Raw genomic sequence first — 26,214 nt, 5'->3', positions numbered from 1 at the left:
GACCACGAGCAGCCAATACAGAGGCTTACCGACAATCATTCTTCCCACGCTCTACTCGCGATGAGAACCGGGTTGGACGGATCAGATAGTGGTACCGAAAGTACCCTCCGCCACACACCATTAGGTGACTTGCAGAGTGTTGTGAGTTGGCAGGAGAGCCAACACCCTATTAATAGAGGAAGCCGAAAGGCACGCGTTTTAGCTCACGCAGGCTGGCGTGAGGTCTGGAACAGGACAAGGAAATTAGAATTCAGAAAAACGGACGTAGCTGGAGGAATACTTAACTTTAATCCATTAATGGTGAACGTCGGTCTGACGGTACTTGAATCACAAGATCAATAGCAACTGATAATGGCGCCTTGCTAGGTCGTAGCAAATGACGTAGCTGAAGGCTATGCTAACTATCGTCTCGGCAAATGAGAGCGCATTTTGTCAGTGAACCATCGCTAGCAAAGTGGGTTGTACAACTGGGGCGAGTGCTAGGAAGGCTCTCTAGACCTGCCGTGTGGCGGCGCTCGGTCTGCAATCACTGATAGTGGCGACACGCAGGTCCGACGTATACTAACAGACCGCGGCCGATTTAAATGCTACCAACTAGCAAGTGATGCTGAGGGGATTAGATTAGGAAATGAGACACTTAAAGTAGTAAAGGAGTTTTGCTATTTAGGGAGTAAAATAACTGATGATGGTCGAAGCAGAGAGGATATAAAATGTAGACTGGCAATGGCAAGGAAATCGTTTCTGAAGAAGAAAAATTTGTTAACATCGAGTATAGATTTAAGTGTCAGGAAGTCCTTTCTGAAAGTATTTGTAAGGAGTGTAGCCATGTATGGAAGTGAAACATGGACGATAACTAGTATGGACAAGAAGAGAATAGAAGCTTTCGAAATGTGGTGCTACAGAAGAATGCTGAAGATAAGGTGGGTAGATCACATAACTAATGAGGAGGTATTGAATAGGATTGGGGAAAAGAGAATTTTGTGGCACAACTTAACTAGAAGAAGGGATCGGTTGGTAGGACATGTTTTGAGGCATCAAGGGATCACAAATTTATCATTGGAGGGCAGCGTGGAGGGTAAAAATCGTAGAGGGAGACCAAGAGATGAATACACTAAGCAGATTCAGAAGGATGTAGGTTGCAGTAGGTGCTTGGAGATGAAGAAGCTTGCACAGGATAGAGTAGCATGGAGAGCTGCATCAAACCAGTCTCAGGACTGAAGACCACAACAACAACAACAACCTAGCAAGTGTGGTGTCTGGCGGTGACACCACACAGAGTATGATGTAGATGTCAGAAACACTTTCCTTGCCTCCTCGAAAATGGGCGAACCACTCTTACACACACTTCATGGACAGTGCTTGGTCGCCATAAACACGTACAGGCATAGAATGCATTTCTTTTGGTGTCTTGACAAGCTTGAAACAAAACTTTAAATTGATTCTTTGCTCGTTCATTGTCCTGTTCTCAGTTCAGAACCAACGTACTAAACAAGCACTTTGTCCAGCAAGCCTAATACGGAACACACACGATGCTCAACTAAACTATGGTGGGGGCAGGTTGTCAACATAGGCCGCTACGCAGGTGCAGCGTTGTGAGTCCCCAGTGTTGCCCGATCGTCCGTTCTGACTTCATTCACCGAACGTTATTGTCAGAGGTCGTATATGAGAGGAGGAGATGGGCAGACTACTAGCCACAGCCTCAGCTTCCAACGACTATCCTACCAATGCTAACGCACAACACAACTACAAATGGTTCAAATGGCCCTGAGCACTATGGGACTTAACTTCTAAGGTCATCAGTCCCCTAGAACTTAGAACTACTTAAACCTAACTAACCTAAGGACACCACACGCGTCCATGCCCGAGGCAGGATTCGAACCTGCGACCGTAATGGTCGCGCGGTCCCAGACTGTAGCGCCTAGAACCGCTCGGCCACCTCGGCCGGCAAACACAACTACACAGAGCCGACAATTACATAGATAAAGAAATCAGATAGTGGTACCGAAAGTATCCTCCAACAGACACCATTAGGTTGCTTGCGGAGTATGATGTATGATGTAGATGTAGATGTCAGAAACACTTTTCTGGCCTCCCCGAAAATGGGCGACCCATTCTTACACACAGTTCATGGACAGTGCATTACAGAAAAATTATTGAATATTATGTAAAGGGCTACCAAACAGCTTACGTTAGTAGACTGTACAGTCCAGAATCGGTATAACAAAAAGGAAAAATCACTGTGAACACTGGGGCAATCATCCAACCGACGCAAAAGGTCGAAGATACCCGTTTGGTAAAAGAGTGCATCCTGATACATGAAGAAGTGGGTAACTACCTGCTGCACATTTACGTCCGACATGAATCGTAGACTCTCCAAGGCCTTTATTAAGGGACTGAAGGTGTGATATTTGCATGGGAAGAGGTCAGGACAAAACGGCTTGTGGCCGAGTGTCTACCCACTTGAGTTGGAGTAACGTTTGCAGTATGGGGACGTGGGTTGCCATGAAGCAACAGAATCCCTTGACAGGGGCAGTGGCAAGGGGATGCGGGATTATGGGGACTAACCCTCCCCCCCCCCCCCAAATGGAGTATCGTATTACACTGGATAAAATGACTTCAGAAATCAGCGAATGTATTACTTCAACAGGTTCAGTCACTCTTTATAATTATGTAGCAGTACGGGTTGTAATGTATTTCAAATACATTTTAACGAAAGAATAAGAGCGGAAAATAGCTTACTATCTAAACCAATAAATATCGTTTAACTTAAAATGGGCGTCTTATTATTTATTAATATACATTCGATGTATATTAATGTATGAGTACCACTTACAATAATCAAGTGTTGAAGGCAACTCTACTGAAGCTGATGTTGAGACCCTTTGTTAGGGCACAAATGGTCAGTCGCCGGTCTGTCCTAATTGCATGGTGATATATCCACTTATTGTTGTACGTAACTGATGGGGCTGGTCTCGCAGATCGACCGGCGTCTTATGTCAAACAGCTGGATGCGCCTACCAACACTTAAATTGCTGACCCCAGACAAAAACTTCCAAATCGCCTGATATCTGGATCATATCATATTATTTTCCCGGGCACACATTTGGTAGACAAGTTTTTACCCTGAACTCCAAAACAGTTATCAAATTTTACCAGCTAGTAGGTGTAGGACCCCAACTCTCCTTTTGTTAAGCGATATCCCATTCTCCCCAAGTTATCCCGCCATTAGCCACCTGAACCTTTCGCCTTAATTGAACGCCGTAATTTCTCCAGCGTTGTCCAGTGCCGTTCCTCTGCGCTTCCTGGAAATAAATAAGGAGTGGGGCTCGGTAATCAAACAACAAGGTGAGCATCAGCTTCGCAGCAGATGGCTGGCTGTTCTTAGGGCAAGGCGACAATGGATTACACCACTGCTTTATGTTATGCATTCAACGCCCAGGATATCCCCTGGCTGCAGACCTAACAGTAGCCTAACTGTGGCCAGATAATGACACTACTGAAGCTGATGTTGAATTCCTTTGTTAGCGCACGAATGGTCAGGTGCCGGTCTGCACTAATAGCATGGTCAACCAGCCACTTGTTGTTGTATGTAACTGATGGGGCTGGTCTTTGAGATCGACCGGCATTTTATGTCAAATTGCGAGCAGCTTGGAACTTGGCACACCATTCCAGAAGAGTGGTTTCCGAAAGACAAGCTGCCCCAAAAGACATTCTTCGTTCTCTGAAGGATGTCTATTGGTGTTTGTCCTTCCGAAAGCAAGAAACGAATAACAGTATGTTGGTTCACGTTTCCACATTTACCACATGCACGTTGGGAAGATAAATTCGCCACACTAATTCCTAGTCTACATATTGGTGCTTATATATCGGTATCGGGGTCGCTCTATATTGCGTGTACACTGGAGTAATGGTAACTTTTTTAGCGCCACTTATACTTTAATGGAATCACGATCTCTCCATGGGAACTAAGATAACAATACAATAAAATTTCACTCTGTTATGCATCGCCACCCAGCATGGAATACAGAATTTTACTTGATACAATTTATTATCGCTTCATTATGCTTGAAAACTTCGTAACGAGAAAAGTCTACTTCAGTTTGCTTGGTGTACATGGCAACATGATAATTTTGTCAACTCCAAACTAATAGATGTGTATTACAAAAGCACAAATTTTTGTGCTCAGCGCAATTCAAAAGTAATTAAACTCTTCACCATTCCTCGTCTCTGCCGGTGAGCTTCTGTCGTCTTCTGGACACCAGGTAAAGACGCCGCCCACTCTTCAAGAGACGACGCCCACGCACAGCTGACCACTACTAAGGTTGACCCTCGTGACTCTGCACAACATGTTCCCCGGCTTCACGGAGCTCTCCCTTTCACTGTCCCTTGCTTGCTGGGTTTCAGTGAATTCTTGCTTTGTGCGCTCTTGACAAGAAAACATGGCTGCGCCACTCTCCGTTTGCCCCAATGGAGAGCAACAATCTGTAATCTGTTTTTTGATCTCTGAAGGTATACCAGGAGCTCAACTCCATACAAAGCTTTTAGCACCTCTTCCTTTTTTATGGGAAGCTGTAGCAAGCTAAGTGGGGCATACTCATATTTTAATGGATACCCAGTAATTTTAATCTTCTGATTGTCAGAGGCGAAGTGGTTGTTAGTGCATGGTATTACACTCAATTATAATTTATTATTAGAGGAAGAATAAAACTCTTATATTATCACTAATGACCTCAGCAGTTGAGTCCCATAGTGCTCAGAGCCATTTGAACCATTTGTGCTCTTATATTATCGCATGGCATACAAGCAGCCTTTTTTGAGTAACGTTTAAGGAAATTGTCGGAATATGAATGGAATTGATTGATTTTTCGTTAAAGAATAATAATAAATTTTATCTTTTGCTTTTAAGTTAATTTTCTTTCGTGCGAACTTTGTTGTAGAACCACTCTCTTATTTTCGTGTGGTAATAAAAAATTTTACTTTCTTAAGAATTACGTACATTTAAAGAAAAAAATATTTACGTGAACTCATATGAACTGGTTAAGAATATTTAGTTGAGAATTGAGTCCTTTAAATCATTCGGCCTTGGCATACACTTTCCAGATGCAGTGGGTTTTTTTGTTAAATATTTTTACTGAATTTTATCCCGGCACTAGCCATAGAACACAAGATTATCTCTATCAGCAGAAAATGTTTTAATTATTGCCAAGCCGATCTTCATCACTGATCAAACCTACTTTACTATGCATTTGAGTTATTTTAAAGAACCGAACTGTTTAAATTTCAATGTTAACTAACATTAACTATCCGCCTACGAATGCACAAACGTATAATTAATTCAAATTTTATCAGCCACGGGATCACTGAAAAGGAAAACAATTTCTTAATTCACTATTGATTTTTATGCATCTGTTCCCGATTTACGGGTTTGATAATTTTTTAAATGTGCCGCCTCTTCAGATCTGCGATTGTTGGTCGCGGCACAGCCCAGCAACACCGCTAAAAAATGCTGAAAAATTCTTAAAGAAATTTTATAGATGACGTGGGCAAGCTAATTTACATAAATAATTCACACTTCTGATAAATACTGATATATTTAGCTCAAACAACAATTCAACTCACATTAATTCGTAACGCATCGTCTAATGGCGGCTAAGTCCAGACAGAGACAAAAGAAGTCTACACATTCGTTAAAAGCTTCTTCACACTGTCCTACCTCGATAACTTCTGAACAGAGAAGACCAAAGAATACATAATGCTTAGTGCTTATATAGCGTTTGCCGACTATTAACATTTCTTTGTAAATTGACGATATTATTCTCTTCTGGCAAATTTTTATATCTCTGATACCACAAATACTGACACATTTTACAATCACATAATAAATACAGAAAAATTCCTATCCTAAATACAGAGAAATATTACAACAAAAAATATAATGAGAATAACTAATGTATTTTATACCACATTCAGTAATATTTTTGTTCAATAATTACGATATATACAACTTGCCCAGAGCGGCGTATATGGTACAAATACACTCTTGTTGTTTAATAACGTGAAAATGCCAGGGAACGTAACATTGCCCCCTGGCAGCATTTGGCAAAGAGTTTTTATACTTTGACACAATGGCGCCAGTAACGTTCTTTACACTTCTGTATGTTTTACGGAATGGCTCTTCTATTTAGTCCCAGGGTTATATAAGTTCATGGCTCCCCCATTTGGGCGTAGGCAAACAGGAAACCGGGGCAAAACTGTGCCGGAGCCCAGCCATCCCAGTTGGTTTATAGTCACTATTGTCTTTTTAACAGTTATTCATTTGAATTAAATTAGCAGTTTGTCACAAACGGGGTTATACAATTACACAATATCACAGTCACATACAGTTCAACGGAAGGTTTTTTGTGTGTGATACTATTATTCTTGTGATACACTACAAGGTCACTTGTCCTAGGATATATCACTCACGGACATACATAGTAAATGTTCAATGTTTATCGAAATGAAGTCATTGACATGTTATTCAGTTTATGTGAACATTTCAAAAAAGTCAATAATGTTGTATTTGGTGAGCGGTGCGGAGTGATTGTTGGGCGGCGCTCGGCGCGGCGCGCTGACTCCGTTTAGGTCACCGCCCCCGGCGTTGACAGCTACGGCGCGGAGGGGCGTGGCTGCTGGTCTGCTACGGGCTGCTGCGGTCGCTGCATAGCTGATGTAGCCGGATGCGCGTTGGATATCAGCTCGCCCGTGCGACGTCTTCTTGCAGTGCTCCAGGAAACATGCAACAAGTTCACAAACAGTGTACTATCCTTATAGGCATTTTTCCTGCTGTGGGAAAGAACGTACACAGTTAGTGGCAGTTATTACTCAGTAGGCCTTCACTAGTCTGGTTTGCACAATGTATCGTTGTCACAGTAACACGTTTTATGGGCACACAATATTCTTCACCATGTCATGACTTGTCATTAGTCACACGCAAGTTTTCACCTTAGGACAAAATCAAAATGTATTTCTGTAGTCAATGCGCTTTCCTAGCGTCCCTTGACACACAAAGAGTTAAAGTTTGACACTAAGTTGATCCAGCGTCCGTTTTCGGCTCACTGTTCGTGTCGTGCTAGTTCCTTGTCCACTTGCACACACGGCGATGATACAGTTTTTTATTACTTATACACAACTACTCCGTGACGTATTGCTGCAGGTTTAACAGTCACTGTCTGTCTCTGCCGCACAATACTGCACTTTTGTTAAAGTTCCTTTATTTTTATTTACAATGTCCGCTGCTCAATTTTGTTTGTAACAGCACATTTGTAACTCTTTACCAAGGTGTGAGATTTGCGTACATGGTAACAAATATTCAAAATTCGGTATTAGTTTGCCCAAAGTCATCTATATTCGTGTTCGATTAGATTTTATTTGTGCATTCCAGCCGGATTCAGGCATATTGTTCAATAACTCCTTTGTACTCATGTCACACTTTACTATCAACGTCCTACGTAACTACAGTGTAGTCTCTGTAGGCAAAAATTGACTTGGACTGTATCTGGCTAGCTCCTTTTAACTGATTGAATATGCACATGCTTCAATTGAAGCTTCTTTGTGCGTAACTTTGCGTTACATAAATTTGCAACAAGTTTGCCTCCCGTGGTGCCCTCGGGTCACTATTGGGTGCATTATTTTCTCTGATAATATTGGTGAGATAATAAAGTTCTCAGGGCCTCATATTACTGATATTATTCTGGGTTCGAGTCTGTCAATCTGACAGCTACACATATATACATACATACACATAATAGAAAAGATTGTGCCAAGAAATATTTCAAATTTGACACACATATTGGAAATTATGTAGTACACTAACTAATCCTTACTAAAATGTTCTTCTTGACTGAACTTTGTCACAGCTTAACACTACAAATAATTGCACTAATCAGATTATCTGTGCAAACATTTAGAGCATGGTTTAGATAACACAAATTAAAAGAGTACATAACATAAATATCCATACACATGAGAAAATCAATCATATACTTATAACTAAACACTTCTACACTAGTACACACACTATTAATGTTCATTATTTACAAAAGAGTGGTGTCCACATAGGACTATTAGTCTTTTACTGTAGGAATGCTTTTACATCCTTACGCGGATACAGTCCCCGTACTCTCCCTGAGTGGGGATCTGCTAAGAGATAGCTACACTCATGTGGCACACTTACTACTCTAAAAGGTCCATTGTACACCAATTGCCACTTGCTATTCTGTTTCAAGGATGCCGAGGACTTAGGATGATTGCGTAAGAGTACCAAGTCCCCGACATTAAATTTTTGGTTATTCGTCACATGTCGATTATATTTTTCTTTCCTTTTCTGAGCGCACCTGGTAAGGTTGCACCCTGCTTTTCTTATCTTCTCTTCCTTAGGCTCAGGAATGACTGGGACCTTAGGCAAAGGTGCCAGCCACTCATTCAAAACTCTATTATTATTCATTAATATCTCGTTTGGTGGATACCCCGTAGAAGCATGCGGAGTTGCGTTGTGAATTTCTACAAACTTAGGTAACAGATCTGGCCATCTTGTGTGTTTATATGCAATGTATAACCTGAAAAATTTATTTAACTCTCCAAATGTTCTCTCTACTAAACTTGCTTGTGGGTGAAAGCGGGAAATTAGTATGTGCTTTATATCTTGTTCATGTAAATAGTTTTTCCAGGTATGGCCTGTAAAATAGGAAGCATTATCCGATATTATCGCTTCAGGCTTACCTACTTGTGTAAAATATTCTTTCCCTAACCATTTAACTATTCCACGAGCAGTGGCTGATTTAAGGCAGTATATTTTTAAATATTTTGAGAAAAGGTCATACACCGCTAAAATGTACTTCAATCCACCCCTGGCTCGTGGGTAGGGTCCTGCTATGTCTATAGATACTAACTGAAGTGGTCGATGAGGCACTATAGGATGCAGTTCAAACCTTGTGGACTTATTTTGAGACTTAGCTTTTTGGCACAGAGGACAAGTCCTGATAATGGTGCGAGTCTGCTGGCTTATCCCCTTAAAATAACAGAATCTGGATAAAATCCTTATTGTTTTGCCTATCCCAGGGTGACCCCATGCCAAATGCGTGTGCCACACTACAGCTGGGATAGCCTGTTGTGGTATACACACGACTCCATGGTCATTTGACACACCTGTTTTATAATATAGGATATTATCTTCTATTTTGAAATTCTGAACACTTTTAAGATTGGTTCCTTCTTTAATTTTGTTAATGATATCTCGCCAAGTCGGATCAGTTTCCTGCAATATAGACATATTCTTACACATACGTAAAAAGTCCCTCCTATGTACCTTATCTTGTACTAAGAGTATTCGATATTCCTCCGATTGTTCCAAAATATTTGACATTGAGGATTGCCCTAGTGGAAGCCTCGACAAAGCGTCTGCTACAACATTATCTTGTCCTTTTAGGTACATGATTTTAATTTTATATTCCTGTAATGCTAACCTCCATCTTAGCAAGCGGGTATGGTATAATTTGCAAGTCATTAGATAGCTCAAAGCCTGGTGGTCACTGAATACTTTGACTTCTTTACCATAGATGTAATAGTTAAATTTCTTTACCGCCCAAACCACTGTAAGAGCCTCTAATTCGGTAGCAGAATATGCTCTCTCGCAGCTGTTTAGTGTGCGGCTGGCAAACCCGATTACATTGATTGTTGTGGGGTCGTTGCTCCTGTCCCACTGAAATAAACACGCGCCCAGACCGTATGAACACGAATCTGTCGCTATACAAAAATCTTTTGTCATGTCTGGGTGTCGCAGTATGTTTGCGTTCACCAAGGCATTTTTGATAGCGTCAAATGCGCGCTGACATTCTTCTGTCCACACCCAGTGCGTATTTTTACGCAACAGGCTCAATAAAGATTCGTTATTCATTAATTGGTTTGGAACAAACCGTCTAAAAAAAGATGCTAGACCTATAAATGCTTTGAGTTGTTTCTTAGTTCTCGGACTAGGAAACCCACGAATTGCATCAAGTTTTTTGCTGTCAGGTTTGATGCCTTGTGGTGTTATTATGTGACCTAGAAATTTAATCTGATTACGTCCAAATTTGGATTTATCAAGATTCGCTGTTACTCCCGCTTGCTTAAATCTTTCTAAGACTTTACTCAGTAGTTCTACGCGCTCCTCCCAGGTGGCAGTGGCAATCACCAGATCGTCTACATACACTGTTACCCTTTGCAGCAAATCCGGACCCAAAACCGCGTCGAGGGCTGTTATGAAAACTCCTGCACTTACATTTAGGCCGAAAGGTAGTACCCTAAATTGGTAGCTCCTTCCCCCAAATATAAATGCAGTATATTTCCTCGACTCGGGTGTAAGCAGGATTTGCCAGAATGAACTTCTCATATCAATAGATGTCAAATATTGCACTCCATGGAATTTTTGAATTTGCTCATCAAGGTTTTCCGGATGAGTCCTGACAGGTAGAATAATTTCATTTATGTCTCTTGCATCTAATACTAACCGTACCTGTCCGTCTGCTTTTGCTACCGCCACCAAAGGACTACTATAAGGGGACAAAGGCGGTTCTATTATTCCCCACTCAATCAGTTTTCTGATTTCTTTTGCTACTATTTCCTTCTTGGACCAAGGAATGGAGTATGAGGCTCGACAGTAAGTTTTGTGAGGTTTCACCTCGATATTGTACTGATATCCCTTAACAATTCCTGGTCGTTCAGAAAATACATCTGCATAATTAGATAATAACTGTACCAAATCCTGCTGTTGCATAGAGTTCAAATTTTCGGACTGTGATACTTTGTTCACTAGTGCGTCCACATTTGCTTTTAATTGATCACTTTGTACGTCTGGATAATAGAGATTTTGTCCTTGACAATGATTGTCTAAATGTAGTATCGACTGATTCCTACATTTTATGTTAATAGCGTTACAATTAGGTACAGGTACCTCTTCAGATCTGAGCATGGACAATTCTATTCTCCTACCAGCATTCATCAAACTTAATTTTCCCCGAGAAAGGTCGATTATTGCGTCCCTTTCTCTCAAAAAATCTACCCCCAAAATGCAGGCTACCTTTAAACCCTTTACTACCAGGAATGAGCACGCTATGGCTTCTTCCCCTATATACATCTCTACCCGCACTTGGAGTTTAATTATTTGTCGCTGTGCACTTATGGCTCCAGTGACTCTACAATTATTCACGGGAAAAGTAAGCATACGCCTTTCCTTCCCCAGTACTTTGAATAAGTCCATACTCATAACACTGACAGTAGCACCTGTATCTATGACCGCTTGCACATCAATATTGTTAATTTTGATCTCTATTATCGCTTGTACCTTGTCTTTGTGCTCCTTTATGCACGTGGATGGTTCAGTTATTAATTCATCTCCCATCTGTACCCCGTCATTATACCTAAGGATACAGATTTTGTTTGGTGTCTTGTTCTGTGTCGGGCTGCTCTCACTCCAAACCTCAGCCGACGATGGAGAGCGTATCTCGGCTGCATCTAGTTTGTTGAATTAGTGCTAGTGGATGGGTGTGGCTGCTCTGTGTCACTGACCTCCACTATGTGCACGTTGTGTTGCGTCGGCCGCCACGGTTGCGCAATTGGCGCATTTTGTGGTGGCGGTCGGTTATTGTCGTATCTTTCACTGTTTTGCCTGTCCGGACTGGGCCTCTGGTTCTGTGGCCAAGTTCGGTTTGCATCATTATAAGTATTAGTGTTGTACGGCCCCCTGGCATTTTTCCATCTATGATTGCTAGGTGGGCCTGTTTCATACCGGTCATCAAACCTCCTCTTCCGGTCATTATTCACCGGCGGACTATTGACGTTCCGGTCTCTACCTCTATTTCCGTTTTGTGCATACTCTTGTCTCCTATTATTACCTCCGCCGTTTCCATTACTTGGTGGAGGCGTGTTATTTCTACCATTTCTATAACCATTTCCGTTACTTCTAGCCTGTTCAGAGGCTGCCTTAACGTCCTCCTGAATCAGGTCAATTGAGTCCAGAACAGACAAGAAATGTTCCATATCATTTTCAGGCACGTGTATAAGCTTTTCCTTTACATGTATCGGCAAGTGTGATTTCAAAAGTCTGATCAAATCCCGAGATGAAATCTGTTCGTCCCAGTAACGGGTCTTATTAATGTACTTCTCAAAATATTTTCGCAAATTGCCTAGTCGTGGAGAATACGGCTCTGGATTATATACCTCCTTCCGTAATCTCTCTTGAATACATGTTGACCAATATTTGGCCAAGAATGCCTTTTCGAATTGCTCATATGTATCACAACTGTCAGCTGCTTCGGTTGCCCATAATGCAGCATCTCCTTGTATGTAAGACATAACGAACTGTATTTTCTGGGTATGACTCCAAACGCTAGGCAAAATGTTTCTAAATCCCTTGATAAACACTACAGGGTGAACAGATTTCTTCTCCGTTGTAAAGATCTGAAACTGTCGGTTCCTAATCAGGCTTTCTTCAATCACTACTTTGGAATGACATTTATTTGTTTCGCTTACAGTGGTTGCCTGTTCTGTCTCGCAGTCGCAATTTTTTACAACTGTATTTATATGCCTATCATTGTTGGACCTGGCTGGCGTGACGTACGCCTGTGTCTCGTCCTGCCGCAGGCCAAGCTCCATCTCGGCAAGACGACGGTCCACACTCCGCTGCCACAGCGGAATGTCCTTTTGCACAATCTTTTTAAGATTCTGTACTTCCGCTTTTGAGTCGACATCTCTGGCCCCAATCGCGGCGTGCACTTTCTGATCTATTTCCTTTGTGAATTTACGTTCTACTTTGTGCACTTGTTCGATCACTTTGTCCTCAATTACTTGAGTTGTGTCCAGTTCTAGTTGTTCGACCCTATTAGTCAGGACACTAATTTCCTCTACGATATTGGCGTTAGCCACTTGAATACTATCTACCCTTTCGCTTAATTCTTGCACCGTATTGGGTATGGTTTCATATTTTTGTTTGAAACTGACAATCTCACTTTGCATAACTTCTAAAGTTTGCATCAACTGTAAGTCCCTCTCATGCAGGGGTCGGTCACGCTCTGCTTGTTTAGCATCACGTTCTCTATCGCGCTCTGCTTGTTTGGCATCACGTTCTTTATCACGCTCTGCTTGCATACGTACGAATTCAACCTGGAAATTGAGCATGCGCTCGACCATAACTCTTAATGATTGCACTTCTGACACCTCACCACTCTCTGGTCCGTGTCCAGTGCTTGCGGGTGGCACAGAATTTTCGCTATCAACTGAATCACTGGGTGGCAGTGGCAACATTTCTTGCCCTTCTGCCCCCAGATTCTCACATTGTACTTCCTGAACTACGTCACTAACATTACTTTGTGTCCCACTTTCCAACTCGGTATCACTACTTACTGACTCATGCTCATTATCCATGTTGATATCTTTCTGACTACGCAATCTAACCATAGTAAACAAAAGAAATAAAATCTGAACTAAATATCCTAACACTCAGGTTTCACTGACATAATCACACAAGAAATGGACATTAACTAATACACACTTACTATATACTACAATGACTAACTACCTAAATGTCCTGTTATTTTAAAACAAAGTACTAACAACAAGCACACCACTAATGATCCGAGAACACTGCACTGAGGCTACTTTACTACCCACAGGACAACTACACTGTAGCTTTACCTTTTGGTGATCTATCTTGGGTGCAGCTGCCCCCTGATATTGTGGTAGGTAATTAATTTTTCGAAATATTGAGCTCTCTTCTTCAGCTTGCCTCTGGGTACATAGTGTTCTCATGCAAAAAATCATACACAGGTATTACCACAGAATATTGGTTATGAAATACATACAATACATAGAAAAATTATTAGATGTTCTGCAACAAAGTTCGACTATATTAATTCCCTAGTTATCTCACGGGTATTTAGTGGCCACTGCATATTCGGGCCCCACGCTGGGCGCCAATTTAACGAAATTGTCGGAATATGAATGGAATTGATTGATTTTTCGTTAAAGAATAATAATAAATTTTATCTTTTGCTTTTAAGTTAATTTTCTTTCGTGCGAACTTTGTTGTAGAACCACTCTCTTATTTTCGTGTGGTAATAAAAAATTTTACTTTCTTAAGAATTACGTACATTTAAAGAAAAAATATTTACGTGAACTCATATGAACTGGTTAAGAATATTTAGTTGAGAATTGAGTCCTTTAAATCATTCGGCCTTGGCATACACTTTCCAGATGCAGTGGGTTTTTTTGTTAAATATTTTTACTGAATTTTATCCCGGCACTAGCCATAGAACACAAGATTATCTCTATCAGCAGAAAATGTTTTAATTATTGCCAAGCCGATCTTCATCACTGATCAAACCTACTTTACTATGCATTTGAGTTATTTTAAAGAACCGAACTGTTTAAATTTCAATGTTAACTAACATTAACTATCCGCCTACGAATGCACAAACGTATAATTAATTCAAATTTTATCAGCCACGGGATCACTGAAAAGGAAAACAATTTCTTAATTCACTATTGATTTTTATGCATCTGTTCCCGATTTACGGGTTTGATAATTTTTTAAATGTGCCGCCTCTTCAGATCTGCGATTGTTGGTCGCGGCACAGCCCAGCAACACCGCTAAAAAATGCTGAAAAATTCTTAAAGAAATTTTATAGATGACGTGGGCAAGCTAATTTACATAAATAATTCACACTTCTGATAAATACTGATATATTTAGCTCAAACAACAATTCAACTCACATTAATTCGTAACGCATCGTCTAATGGCGGCTAAGTCCAGACAGAGACAAAAGAAGTCTACACATTCGTTAAAAGCTTCTTCACACTGTCCTACCTCGATAACTTCTGAACAGAGAAGACCAAAGAATACATAATGCTTAGTGCTTATATAGCGTTTGCCGACTATTAACATTTCTTTGTAAATTGACGATATTATTCTCTTCTGGCAAATTTTTATATCTCTGATACCGCAAATACTGACACATTTTACAATCACATAATAAATACAGAAAAATTCCTATCCTAAATACAGAGAAATATTACAACAAAAAATATAATGAGAATAACTATTGTATTTTATACCACTTTCAGTAATATTTTTGTTCAATAATTACGATATATACAACTTGCCCAGAGCGGCGTATATGGTACAAATACACTCTTGTTGTTTAATAACGTGAAAATGCCAGGGAACGTTACAAACGGAAGGAAAATATTGAACGTAACAAGGCTCATGTGTCAATTTGTTTATTGTTTCTCTTTTCTTTCTTTTTTTTATGAGAGAACCATGACATCAAACGGCATGGCAAACAAGTATCCTCTTACCGAAATAAACACAAAAGTTGGTAAAATTGTGTGAATAATGTCCACACTAAAAGATTACAGGTCTCATACATAAAAGGTACTCATAAGATGATGACACTCACTTTCACCAATGGCAAAGACAGAAGAGACAAAATTTCTGCAACGAAAAAGTGCAATCTTGTCAATGTGAGGGTGCGAGGGATACAGTAAACTGGCAGAGTTGCATCGGAAAAAAGATACTTGACCCCAGGAGAAGATCCATACGTTGACCGTAGCAACGTTACTCCCTTGCACAGAAGGCTGCATAGATCTTTTAGTATTTAATAGCGACGCGATTTCTGTGTGAAATCGTCAGTGTGAAAGTGATACAATAAACTGCCAGTGGTGCATCGGAAAAAAAAAACTTGACTCCCAGAACACGATACATCCATTGACCAGTGCCACGTTACTCGCTTTGAGAAGTCGCCATGGATCATTTAGTATTTAATGGGGATGTAAACTATGTGTTAAATCGTCAATGTGAGAGTAGAGGGGTACAGTAAATTGGCAGTGGTGCATCGAAAGAAAAATACTGGTCTCCCAGCGGAAGATCGATACGTTGACTGTTGCTTCCTTACTCGCATGGGGAGAAGACAGCATGGATATTTTAGTATCTAATACCGACAAAAATTCTGTGTTAATTCGTCAATGTGAGTTTGTGAGGGATACAGTAAACTGGCGGTGTTCAATCGAAAAGAAGATGCATGACCCAAAAGAGAAAATCCATACGTTGACCGAAGCCGCTTTAATCACTTGAGGAGAAGTAGGCATGCAACTTTTAGTATTTAATAGCGACCCAATTTCTGTGTTAGTTCATCAATGTGAGGGTGCGAGGGATGCAGTGAAAGGGATGTGGTGCGTTGGAAAACAGACACTTGACCAAGAGGAGGTTCATACGTTGACCATTGCAGCGTAAATCGCTTGGGAACAAGTCTCCATGGATCCTTTAGTTTCTAATAGCGACTCAATTTCTGTGTTAATTCGTCAATGTGAGGGTGCGAGGGTTAAAGTAAACTAACAGTGGTGCATTGGAAGAAAGATACTTGTCTCCCAGGGCACGATACATACGTTGACCTTAGCGGCGTTACTCGCTTGGGGAGAAATAGCCATGGATCCTTTAGTATTTAACAGCGACGCAATTTCTGGGTGAAATCGTCAGTGTGAGAGTGTGAGGGATACAGTAAACTGGCAGTGTTGCATAGGAAGAAAGATACTTGACTGCAAGGGGAAGATCCATACACTGACTGGAGCTGCAATACTCGCTTGGGGAGAAATAGCCATGGATCCTTTAGTATGTAATAGTGATGCAATTTTTGTGTTAAATCATCAATGTGAGGGTGCGAGAGACACAGTTAACTGGCAGTGGTACACTCCCACGGGAAAATCCGTATGTTGACTGTTGTGGACTGTTCAGGCAGCCCGTCCACAGTGAAGTAGCCGAAAGGGCACGCGTCAAATCACGCCGTCCTGCGTTAAGTCTGGAACAGGATTCGTAATGAATGTGATAAAGAAAATAACGTAGCTACTAGAACACTTAACTTTTATATTGTACTTTGGTATACAGCATTCTGGATGATACAAGCGAGACTCTATCTTGAGGTACATGCAATGGTACAAATGGCGCCTTGCTAGGTCGTAGCCATTAACTTAGCTGAAGGCTATTCTAACTGTCTCTCGGCAAATGAGAGAAAGGCTTCGTCAGTGTAGTCGCTAGCAACGTCGTCGTACAACTGGGGCGAGTGCTAGTCTCTCGAGACCTGCCTTGTGGTGGCGCACGGTCTGCGATCCTGACAGTGGCGACACGCGGGTCCGACATGTACTAATGGACCGCGGCCGATTTAAGCTACCACCTAGCAAATGTGGTGTCTAGCGGTGACACCACATTGACCGTAGTCGCGTTACTCGCTTGGGGAGAAGTCAGCATGGATCAAATGGTTCAAATGGCTCTGAGCACTATGGGACTTAACATCTATGGTCATCAGTCCCCTAGAACTTAGAACTACTTAAACCTAACTAACCTAAGGACATCACACAACACCCAGTCATCATGAGGCAGCATGGATCCTTCAATATTAGCCCGCATCTCGTGGTCGTGCGGTAGCGTTCTCGCTTCCCACGCCCGGGTTCCCGGGTTCGATTCCCGGCGGGGTCAGGGATTTTCTCTGCCTCGTGATGGCTGGGTGTTGTGTGCTGTCCTTAGGTTAGTTAGGTTTAAGTAGTTCTAAGTTCTAGGGGACTTATGACCACAGCAGTTGAGTCCCATAGTGCTCAGAGCCATTTTGAGCCTTCAATATTAAATAGCGATGGAATTTCCTTGTTATTTCGTCAATGTGATGGTGCGAGAGAGACAGTAAGCTGGCAGTGGTGCATAGGAAAACATACTTGAGTCCCAGAACACTATACATACATTGACCGCAGCCACGTCACTTACTTGAAGAGAATTCGGCATGGATAATTTACTAATTGATACCGAAGTAATTACCGTGTCAATTCGGCAATATGATTTATTGAGGGATGCTGTAAACTGGCAGTTTTGCATCGGAAAAAAAGAAGCTTGGCTCCCAGGAGGAGATCCATTTCTTGCCCGTAGCTGCGTTACTCGCTTGGATCAAAGTCGGCATGGATACTTTAGTATTTAATAGCGACACAATTTCTGTGTTCATTCTTCAATGTGAGGGCGCGAGGGATACAGTAAACTGGCAGTTTCGCATTGGAAAAAATATACTTGACTCGAATGATGACATTCATTAGTTGCCCGTAGCCGTGTTACTAGCTTGGGGAGAAGTCGACATAGATCCTATAGTATTTAATTGCGACGCACAGTTTTGTGTTTATTCATCAATGTGAGGCTGCAAAGGATACAGTAAACTGGAAGTATATTATATCGGAAGAAAGATACTTGACTCCCAGGGGTAGATCCATCGGTTGCCCGTAGCCGCGTTAATCGCTTTTTGAGAAGTCGTTATGGATCCATTAGTATTTATTAACAATGCCATTTCTGTGTTAGTTCTTCAGTGTGAGGGTCCTGGGAATAGAGTAAACTGGCAGTGGAGCATCGGAAAAATGATACTTGACTCCCAGGAGGAGAGCGATTGGTAACCCAAAGTGGCGTTATTCGCTTGGAGAGAAGTCGGCATGGATCCCTTAGTATTTAATAGCGACGCAATTTATGTGTTAATTCTTCAATGTGAGGGCGCGAGGGATACAGTAAACTGGCAGTGGTACATGGGAAAAAAGATACTTGACTGCCACGGGAAGATCAATAAGTTCACCGTAGCCGCGTTACTCGGTTAGGGAGAAGTCGGCATTCATCTTATAGTATTAAATAGCGACGTACCGTCTGTGTAAATTCGTCAATGTGAGGGTGCGAGGGATACCGTAAACTGGAAGTTTTGCATCGGAAAAATGATTGGAACGGTGGTCTGATCATTTAATATTAAAAGACTACGACCAAGGTGTGGACGGGGCCAAGGAATTGACATATCAGACGTGATTTAACACATGAATAATTTATTCATAACATACAATACATAACACCAATTACGTAAAGCCTACTTCGATGCTTACAATTGCCCAAAATGGGAGGGTCACCACTTTCGGATTGGAACGGCTTTAATTTAAGAAACTAAAACGCCTATTATAATTTTAAAAAATAATAATAACACAACACGTAAGTAAGCGCTAAATGAACGCACTCTTAAATCGTTAATTATTAACCACAAAGCGTGGGTTTACCACATTTAAATTCTCATTGCAATATGAAACAAACATTTACATGAATTCACAACTCAGCATGGCTTCAAAATTTCTACCTGGACAACCTATGCTCCTAAAACTTTCGTACTACATTCCAGCCAATCACATTAATAACTTGGTAAAATTCAAACGTTTGCACTATAATCAATTTTAATAATCCACAATCACTCAAAAAACAACATCAGAAGTTCGATACGGAGCATGTAAGCCTGTTTATACAATCTTTCGGACCAAAATAGGCACGAGGGCCATCATATCAGAAGTGCGCTAGTTGCTTTTAGGATAGGTGCTCCCATTAGCTTAATCACTGAGCAGATATTTACTTAACGACAGGTAAGATAGTTAATGCAAATAGAAGGTATTTCTAAAGTTTTTTTTTCTTCCTCCGTTTTAACAAGGGGGCTTTAGTAAGGTGGAAATTACACTTTGAGGAGACGCAATAGCAACCTAGCGGGCACGCCTTCACGAGGACGCGATGCCACTACACACGTACTAAGCTAGCAGCGTATCCGCTGTTCAAGCCAAACATTAACAACACAGTTCCATATTCCTGACACCCAAATGATCGGAATCAAAACAAACGAAAAATCCCAGGAGCACAAGATCCAGCATAGCTTAAGAACAGATCTTACTTCATGCGGTTGCCTTCACAAATACAGGTATCGAAATGAAAACAAGAACGTGTAACAACATTCCCTAATCAGCGCAATGTTCTTCTTTAGGTCCCGGTAGCGCTAGACAACGCTGACATGCCAATGTTAACAAACCTCTAAGGCAACACCCTCCAACTGACAAGCCGAAACCAATGTGACCCCTTATCAGCTCCGTGACAGGACTCGAACCCCCAACTACTGTCAGTGCAACTCACTTAGAATAAATACAGCGCAAATAGTATGGCGGGCACATATACCCAGGGATTAACAGAGCACTAGACTGAACTAGAATTAACCTTAATAATACAGCACTAGATCTTGGGAGACAAGGAACTAACTCCCCACCCGAAATTCTGCAACCACAGGGCGGGAGGATGAACTACCAAAACATGGAAGTGCAGACGTACACAAATAACTACCAAAATACACCACTACACCGGTTAGCAACGATGCGTGGAGGAATCTGCACTGTCAGAATTGCACCAGTGAACAGAACAGAGGATTGCCACAGCGGTCGGCACCAGGCGGGAAAGACGACTGGATGAACTCAATCCCAAAGGACGATCAACTTGAAACATTCACACTTTTTTTCTCCTTTCCCTCGGCGCACTTCGTCGTTCGTCCGGGACTGCTGTGCACAATTCTCAGCCGTCCCCAATCGTCCCGGCAGACACCGACCCAGCCGAACTGCTCCCGGACTTAAACCCTCGCTGAACGGCGGCTCCACCGCCCCATGATGGTTACTGTTTGTTTGCCTTCGTCGACGCAGGCGATGATTAGACTGTCATCCGCCTGCCGCGGACAACCAGTGAAGAGCGGACAGAGGGGCCCAACCAGGCCGGCGTTCCTCCACGGGTAGAAGTGCGGGTTCGACAACAACACCCGTACGCGGAAGGCAGGATGTCGACGTCACCAGAGCAGACACGAAGGCCACTGCGCGACAACCTCCTCCAGCCTTTTTTTCTTTATTGTTATTTTTAAACCCGTAGAAACAGGCAGGCTGTCAGCAGCATGTTACGCTGCTCTTCAGCCATAGAATAAACAAAGAAACAACAGAAAGAATACACATAAGTTACATAACGGTGGGTAATAAAATAGTAGACACATAAAGACAAACACGGAGCCGTTCACACTCGATGATAATCCACACGACAAACTGTTGACACGACGCACAAACACTGAAGATGTCGATGGCACAGGTGAACGATGGAGTGCGACGGTGAACACTGAACACAAAACACGACGGCACATACGAGACACTGATGGCGATGATCTCCGGCGCACGATTGTCCACGTAGCGTGAGCGAGTCCAGGGACCTGCCGAGAGGGGAAGAAGGGAGAGAGGGGAGAACAAAGATGCCAATGGCTGAGGAGATGGGAGGAGGAGTAGAGGGACAGGGGAGGGGAAGCCCGGGAGAGGAGTGGGGAGAAATGGAGGAGGGACGAAAGGGGGAGTGGAGGGAGGGAGGGTGCGCAAAGGAGCAAACACAGGAAGAGGGAGGGAGGATCAAAGTTGGTAGGAGGGGTAGATGGAGGGGAGGAGGGCATCATCAGGGAGAGGGAGCTGGCAGAAGCCACCTTGGGAGAGGGTAAGTAGGGTAAAGAGATGGAGACCGGGTGGGACATGGGAATACAGGCTGCATGGGGGCTTAATTAAATGAAATGAAAATAATTTTAAATTTTTTGCTTTAGTAGCTGTCTGTCCGTTTACGAAGTCTCGTAAACGGTTGGCCCTGACTCGTATTATTACGCAATCTGACTGCTTAGAACAACAACAAGGAATGAAATGGAAATTTTCATTAACACAATTAATTAATTAAGTCCCCAGCAACTATAAAACCTACGAAACCAAAGCACAAGTGTAACTGTTCTGTGTGTGGGAGTATGACTCAACGTACGCATCTGGCACGGTTCTTCTTCAACAACACAAGAAATTTTAGATATCATTTATACTGAATTAATTAAAGAAAATAGAAATACCATAATTACTCAAGAAAACCAGAATTACACTCTAATACAAGAACACAAGCCAGATGCTTTGTTGACTGAACCTGTAATGACGCATTATTTAAAACATGGAAATAATGAAAAATAAATCAAGTTTCGTTACCTTCATATATTGACCAAAATCACTCTATACAGTATATCTCCACACCGACTCGCTATTACCACATCTCAACAAGAACTTTTCAGTACCACATCTCAGCAAGCACTCCCTACTAGCACATCTGAACACGAACTGACTACTACGAGCTCTCCCCAAGCACTGACCTCTAGCACATATCAATAATGACTGCCCGTGGAGGCGGCGGAACAATGCTCTCTAGCGATCTCTGGCGCTGTGGCTCAGTGTAGCCACCTTTCATATGCCCTTCCTCCACGGCTAGAATTTGATGGTATTTTTGCCAGCATTGGTGGTGAAAATACCACCAAATTCGTCAAAAAAATACAGACAAAAATAAAAGATAATATTAATACGTAAATATCATATAACTAGATAAAATTTTGGCTTTGCACTGACCTTTCAATAACCTATTATATAGAATACAGTAAGCAATACAAATTTTTTCATACATGTGACTTTACATAACAGTTTACACAAGTATTATGTGGTTAAACAGTTCAATCAATAGCGTCAGCAATGACGAATATGTGCAGGTAAGAGTCTCATAACTTTTCACAAACAGTAATACACAAAAAATCAGTTTATACAAATATTCACATAAACGCTTTCCATAGCTCAAGAATAAGCAGTTGACAGTTCCAGCAGTAGCACCCAGCAATGGTCAACAGGTGCAAAACCAACAAGTGACATTTTTTTAGTAGAAACAGTCCATCAGTGGCACCCAGTAATGTTGAATAGGTGCAGACACCAACAAGTAACACCATTTCAGTAGAAGCAGTCCATTAGTGGCACCAGCAATGTTGATCAGGTGCACACAGCAACAGGTGACTTCATTTCAGTAGAAGCAATCCATCCGTGGCACCCAGCAATGTTGAGCAGGTGCAGACATCAACAGGTGACATCTTTTCAGTAGAAGCAGTCCATCAGTGGTACCAGCAATGTTGAGCAGATGCACACAGCACAGGTGACATCTTTTCAGTAGAAGCAGTCCATTAGTAGCACCAGCAATGTTGATCAGGTGCACACAGCAACAGGTGACTTCATTTCAGTAGAAGCAATCCATCAGTGGCACCCAGCAATGTTGAGCAGGTGCAGACACCAACAAGTAACACCATTTCAGTAGAAGCAGTCCATTAGTGGCACCAGCAATGTTGATCAGGTGCTGACCGCAGTCTTTATGGACTATCACTATCACGAATCACACTGTTCATCAGCAGAAATTAAACATGTCCTTGTGGCACCAATCATGTAGAAAAAGTGCAAGTAACAGTCCATACTATTCACCATAACTACTGAGACAGTTCAGTCATGAACAGTAGTTTGAATGCACATACAATTTCTTTAACAAATTATTATCAATGCTCTTACACTAAACATACAAATCATAATAAACACACAAATGATATCAGGTAATTGTCACATTAACTATTACAGTACACAATAACAGTTAACCTATAATATTTATGGGTGTCAGTGCAAGCCACAACAAACAAGTGAAATAATATTTAGGAGATAGGTTGGGATCACTTCTCTGGGATTATAAAAGGAAAACACACAAAACACATCCACTCATCTTTCATCCACATTAAGTACTACTGTGTAATTGAATAGTGTTAACTGTGTAAATGCAATTCTGTCAAAATTTTATGTTCATCATGTGTATCAAGTAGTAGTGGCAGCAATGTATAACAGTCAATAATAGTTAGTCAACGTCATAGTCATCATGTCAAGACCAATGTTTGCCAAGCCAGATCAAATTGTACTGTTGCTGAACAACTGTCAGGAAGCCAAGATATGCAAATACTTCCTCTCTTCAAAAAAAAGTGTATACTGCTTAGTGATTTAACAAAGTGTGTGTATAGACAATCTTCCTTCCACTTTAGTGTTCTAGTCTGCCATCTTCATCCTCCTTGTTCCATATAAACCAACAAAAACAATATGCTCCTCATTTACTTTACCTCTTATCCACCAAAACTCCAATAATCATCACTAATCTCAATACTTCACTAATACCTCATTTACCTTACCTCTTGTCCACGAAACTCCAATAATCATCAACTTCACATAATCTCAATACCTCAATAATACGTCGATACATATAAACCTCAGCACCAATATCATTTCACTTCCATAACAACTCTTTCCTCTAGTCAGTCTCCTCGAACAAGTACAGATAAAATCCTAGTGCAAACTTCAGTTCATCATCCCATGCAATCCGAAGACACAGTGTCCACACACAACCTCTGTATAATCCATCTGACCCAAATCTTCTACTCATTATAAATTATAAGATACATTTTGGTTCCTTGTCCATCATTAAATAAAAGAAATGCATACATGAGCTCTAACAGACTTAGTTCGAATAACTCTCAGTAATTAAGTACGATTACGGAGTGTGAATGATCATAATATTTCACAGTGTGTACACCACTTCAAGAATCATAGCAGAAGCAAACATGTGGAGTATTTTTTGTGTCAAGTGTCACTTCCTATTTCAATTGCTCACGAAAAATGCAGTGTAATAACTGTCAATGGTCTAACCTAGTGTTGGTATGTCATGTCGTCAGCTTCCTTCCTATTAGCATAAATTTATACAGCTTCCATAAAACCTCAGCTCATGTGACTTCTATGACTTTCTTTTACTAATGTCGTTCGTCGAATTATTGCAGTTCATTTTCTTATCTTAAAAATATAAGGCACTGAGCGTATGCAAAACATGCAATAGCGAGTAAATATACCAGTAGAGAACAGAATGTCAACAAGTGGATGCAGCACAATCCCTATAACAAGGCTCTGCCAAGCGAACAATCTACAATTAATACCATAGTGTAACCTAGTCTCTATGTTTGTACACAGTATATCAGCATTTCTATATACTAAATTGAAGATTAGTTATAACAACAAAACAGAAATGTGTAAATATGCAATCCATAAGCAAGGCAGCAAATATGTTATCTATCATAATAAACAGGTCATTAGCATCATATCAGCATAAGCAAATAAATGTTTATATGTAATCTTAATAAGTAAACATGAAGGCGCAAGCAGATAAATCACAAAGTATAAGTTACATATCTAACCACATCAGCACAATTAATCAGGTGACAATTATAATTTAAATAAATAAGCACAGCAGGCACATAATAAAAAAATATGACATCAGTGAAAAAGCATAGCAGCCAAGCGATGCCTAATATACACAAATAACAACCCTGTTCATTAGTCAATCACTGTCAAAATCAGTTAATGTGCGCAAGCACGTCGCTTCACAAGTAAATTCATAGAACATGAAATTAGCACAAAGTATGAATCACGTAATCGCAAGCAGCAAATTACGTTTAAAGTACGTACCTAAGTGGAATTCTGTTACCTGAAAAATAAGCTCAATTAACCGTTACCTTTTTTTTTTATTTATTACTTTCTTCTTCGAAATGACATTCTTCCTGAAAATTTTCTCCAAAGCAAGTCGTCTTAACGTCGGACACGCACCGAATTTACCTGAAGGTCTTAAATATTTTATACAACCGTATCCTGAAAAAAACTGAACGTTAATAACATAATTTATGAAGTCATCATAGCTTTATACAGAATTTATTCGGAGAAATTAGACTGTGTATTTGTTTACGTCTGTCAGTGCATTCGCACTGAGTGCTCGATCAGCTGTAGGCGCGTGACGTAGGAAGTGATTGTTTGCGGTCAACGACTGCCTTGTGCGGCGCGCAGACTGACTGTTGCTTTGAGTATGTGCCGCCGCCAAACACAGCGCGGTACTCTTGCATTCTCCGCATGTTTACGTAGCTGTTAGTTTCTCTAAAATATGTCATTCCAAAAAAAATTTTAACGTTGCCTGTTGACATAATTTGCATTTGGCAAGAACAGGTCGAATACGTTTTTCCATATTACTGAAGTAACAATTTTCTCGTAATTTACTAAAGCATTTTCTGGGACCAAAGTGTGCATAACTGAAATGTGTGTACCAAATCAATTTATTGACCCACTCATCAGGAATACAAACTAACCAAACAGAGTTGTCGACCGATTTTCGTTTGAAAAGAATATCATTGCGAACTAAATAATACTGTCTGATCGCTACGCTTTCCTTTCTCCTCCACTTCTCCTTAATGTCCTTCCAGATTGGATCCTTATTTTGCTCCTTAGCGATGTCCTGGAGCGAAGACGAAATAAAGTTATCAAACGCAACACCTTGAATGTACATCAAACAATAATGGTTTTCTTTGCCGTCCTCTTCAGCACTTTGTTTCAAACCCATAGGTGCACGTGATAAAGCATCAG

This window comes from Schistocerca nitens, chromosome 2, assembly GCF_023898315.1.
Source record: "Schistocerca nitens isolate TAMUIC-IGC-003100 chromosome 2, iqSchNite1.1, whole genome shotgun sequence".
NCBI classification, from domain to species: domain Eukaryota; kingdom Metazoa; phylum Arthropoda; class Insecta; order Orthoptera; family Acrididae; genus Schistocerca; species Schistocerca nitens.
This window is presented reverse-complemented; position numbering follows the sequence as displayed.